Raw genomic sequence first — 4,639 nt, 5'->3', positions numbered from 1 at the left:
GATTCGAACTCCCAACCTTTTGGTTAGCAGCCAACCACTTAAGAGTTCACGCCACCAGGGCTTCTTCCAGATAGATTAGGACAGTTTTTTTCAAATGGCAGATCGAGATCTACTTTTGGATCATAAAGTTGATTTATCGGGTTAAAACCAGCATAGAGCTGGAAGAGCAAGAGCAGCCATGGTCTAGGGTGACTGACTATACAAAGCCCTGGCACACTGCATCTGAAAAGTTTCTGTAATCAAGAAGGAGACAAAAGAAGCCCAGATCAAACCAAAAGAACACAAAGGAGCTGGAGTCTGAGCCATGAGGATGCAGGCAAGGGGAGGTGATTGTAGAAACTTGGCCATCAGAAACTAACGCTGGCTCAGACAATGGGACCAAGAAGGAAGAGTTGCCCATCAGTGGAGGCCAGTGTGTACAGAGGGTGATAACGGGCGGATACTGCTTTTCTCTCCAAACCAGGCTGATGGCCAAGCTCCCCCCACCCTTCTGTGTTTAGGGAGTGTGTTAGTTACCTAGCACTGCTGTAACACAAATACCACAAAGTGGGTGGTCTGAAAGAACAGAAGTTTATTTTCTTGTAGTACTAGAGGCTGAAAGTCCAAATCAGGGTCTCAGCCCATTCCTTCCTGGGCATTCCTTGTTTCCTTGGCTTATAAATGATTTTTACGTTTTTACTCTGTGTGTGAGCATCTCCGTGTCTAATCTGCACTTTTCATAGCTCAGAAGAACCCACCCGACTCATGTACAGTCTAATTAACAGACAAAGAAAACCCTATTTCCAAAATGAACTATGACCACAGGTATAGAGGTTAGAATATGGGGGTGGGGGGCACAATTTAATACGTAATGGGGAGAATAAAAAAAGTAAAGGGAGTAAGGGGAAGGAAACCCCTAAGTATCTACCCAAAAGGACTACACTTCAATTCTGTTTTAAAACAAAATTGGCTGAGTTTATCTTGAATTAGGAAGACCACATTTTCTGCTGCCAAGTAGACGTCGGATGTTGAGTTACTGACCTGAGGTCAATTCTAGGAAAATAAGTAACATCCTTGAATACCAGGGGCTTTGACTGTGTATAATATGTTATTACTAATGAGGCTTTGCGGCTTAGCAATTAAAAGGTCATGAGTGATATCCAAAAGGACAGTTTCCATAGAATGGCTGGACAGAAGCCAGATGGGACAAAGTGGTCAGAATAAATTGCTCTTTAGAGGCACTGGTAAGGGGTGCAGGGTATGGATGAGCATGAAGAGCAGATTAGGAAAAAAATTCTCTTATTTTAAAAAGAAGAATCCAAGAATTATTGGCAGATGGGAGGTGCATACACAGGTTGTTATGAGGTGCTGTCAAGTTGGTTCTGACCCTGTGAATAACAGAAGGAAACACTGCTGGGTCCTGCGCCATCCTCACAACCATTGTTATGCTTGAGCCCATTATTGCAGCCACTGTGTCAATCCATCTCATTGAGGGTCTTCATCTTTTTCACTGACCCTCTACTTTACCAACCTTGATGTCCTTCTCCAGGGACTGGTCCCTCCTGATAACATGTCCAAAGTATGTAAGACGCAGTCTCATCATCCTTGCTTCTAAGGAGCATTCTGGCTGTACTCCCTCCAAGACAGATTTGTTCATTCTTTTGGCAGTCCACAGTGTATTCAGTATTCTTCACCAACACCACAATTCAAAGGCATCAGTTCTTCAGTCTTCATTATTCATTGTCCAGCTTTCACATGCATATGAGGCAATCGAAAACACCATGGCTTGGGTCAGGCGCACCTTAGTCTTCAAGGTGACATCTTTGCTCTTCAACACTTTAAATAGGTCTTTTGCACCAGATTTGCCCAATGCAGCATGTTTGATTTCTTGACTGCTGCTTCCGGGTGTTGATTTTGGATCCAAGTAAAATGAAATCCTTGACAACTTCAATCTTTTCTCCATTTATCATGCATGATGTTGCTTATTGGTCCAGTTGTGAGAATTTTTGTTCTCTTTGTGTTGAGATGTGGAAACTGGTGGCGTAGTGGTTAAGTGCTACAACTGCTAACCAAAATGTCGGCAGTTCAAATCTACCAGGTGCTCCTTGGAAACTCTATGGAGCACTTCTACTCTGATCTATAGGGTTGCTATGAGTTGGAATCGACTCGATGGCAACGTTTTTTTTTTTTTTTTTATGTTGAGATGTAATCCATACTGAAGGCTGTGGTCTTTGATCTTCATCAGTAAGTGCTTTAAGTCCTCTTCACTTTCAGCAAGAAAGATTGTGTCATCCGCATAACACAGGTCGTTAGTGGCAGTTCCTTTTCGATGTACTGCTACAACCACTTTTGAATTATCTTCAGAAAAATTTTACTTACGCGTGATATTAATGATACTGTTTGAGAATTTCTGCATCATGTGGTAAAAGTAGGAGCCAGCGCTAAAGACAAATTCTAATGTGGTGTGTGTCAGACACAGGAACCCTGGTGGTACAGTGGTTCACCATTCAGCTGCTAACTGAAATGTCAGAGGTTTGAACCCATCAGCTACTCCACAGGAGAAAGATGTGGCAGTCTGCTTCCATAAAGATTTATAGCCTCGGAAACCATGTACGGGACAGTCCTACTCTGTCCTATAGGGTCAATATGAGTCGGAATCTACTTGATGACAAGAGGATATGTCAGATACATTTTATTCAGGTGGAAACTAATAAAATTAGCAAAAGGAAGGTGATGTCACACAGTAGTAGCATTCGTGGTTGTACCTGGGGATGGCCTATGGAATGGGAGCAAGGGTATCCTACCAGCAGAGTCTCTGGGCGGTGCAAGTGGTTAACATTCTTGGCTGCTAACCAAAAGGCTGGGATTTTGAGTTCACCCAGAGGTGCCTCAGAAGAAAGCCCTGACGGTCTATTTCCAAAAAATGAGCTGCTGAAAACTCTATTGAGCATGGGTCTACTCTGGCACATACGGGGTCGCCATGAGTCAGAGTCGACTTGATAGCAGCTGGTAGTATCTGATCAGCACTGGTCTTTTACTTTCACCTTCTAGCACCACCTTCTTCTCATCGTCTAGCACCCTGGGACCTGTGAAGGCCTGGGACCCTATGGGAAAGTTCCAGAGTGCCCACTCCTAGGAGCCTCGTTGACTGTTGTGGCCCAAACGATTCCTTATTTAAACCCCATTTCCCAGTGGCTTTTGAGTTCCGTTGGCCCCTGGCCTCTGATCACCACCGGGCTTATGCTTTCCTGTGTCCTCAACAATCACTCCAGGTTCTCCGTCCCGAGGGACAAGTCTACAAAGGAACTCTAATGTGGAGTTCAAAATTGAGGAGAATGATTTTTGCTCAACAAGTCTCTCAAAGCCTGACTTTTTTCCTAGGAAACAAGGACTGTCTGTCCCACCCTGGCACTCATCCTACTCCTCCACCCCCATCCTCTGTGTCAGAGGCGGCTCTAAGAAGGAGGCCATGACATCACTTCCTTCTGGTGGCTCAGGGTGTCCCAGCCTCATACACAGCAGCCCTTGACTTCTGATCTCTGCAGTCAAGAGCTGGGCACACGCTCAAGTTTGCTTGCCCTCCTTTTTCCTCTGGCTCTTACTCCAGGGTGGTCCCAGATGTCTTAAGGAAGTGGACAGTCTTCAGAGCACCTCAATGCCTGCAGTTTTCTGCAGTGAACTCCCTCAGAAGCTGCGAGGAGCTGCAGGGATGAAGAGGCACCACTAGGTGGCGACACAAGACCTTGTTTGTTTCTGTAGGTGAAGAACTGGTGGCAAAGGGAAAGGAGACCCTTTCAGGCCCCTATTTATAGTGTGTTTGGAGGTGCCCAGTGGGGATGATGGGGAGGCAAAGACAGAAGTTTAAGAAAGGCCAATATTAAAATATCTAAATTTACAAAACAAGTAAGAGGGTTATCTATCCTCATTCCTTTAATAGAAGGAGTTCATAGCTAACAAGGAGCAGAATTCTCTTAATACCTTTAATTATTTTTAGATCATTAGTTACTTAGCATAGAAACTGAACTGTTAGCCATTTCTGCCTACCGAAATGAATCAGAAATGAGGATGTTGAATGAGATCTGTCCCTCATCCGTGAACTCCTCTAAGAAATTCTGACTCATACATTCATTTCCATTCATTATCAGAAATATAATGAGGGCCTACTATGCGCATGGAGGCTTTGGTAATTCAATGATAGAATTCTCGCCCTCCATGCAGGAGACCTGGTTTCAATTCCCGGCCAATGCACATCAAACACAGCCACTACCCACCTGTCAGCAGTGGATTATGTGCTTTTATGAAGCTGAACAGATTTCAGCAGAGCTTCCAGACTAAGAAGGACTAGGAAAAAAGACCCGGTGATCCACTTTCAAAATTCAGCCAATGAAGCCCTATAGGCTGCAAATCAAAACTTCAGTGAGACACTATCTGTCATGATTGAATTGTGTCCCCCAGGAACGTGTGTCAACTTGGCCAGGCCATGATTCCCAGTATTATGTGGTCATCCTCCATTTTGTGATCTGACGTGATTTTTCTATGTGCTGGAAATCCTAATTTCTGTGGCTAATGAGGCAAGATTAGGTTATGTTAAAGAGGATTAGGGTGGGATGCAACACCCTCACTTAGGTCACAGCCCTGATCCCATGAAGGGGGAGTTTCC

This window comes from Elephas maximus, chromosome 18, assembly GCF_024166365.1.
Source record: "Elephas maximus indicus isolate mEleMax1 chromosome 18, mEleMax1 primary haplotype, whole genome shotgun sequence".
Taxonomy (NCBI): Eukaryota; Metazoa; Chordata; class Mammalia; order Proboscidea; family Elephantidae; genus Elephas; species Elephas maximus.
The sequence above is the reverse complement of the archived record's forward strand: the minus strand, read 5'-3'. Positions refer to the sequence as shown.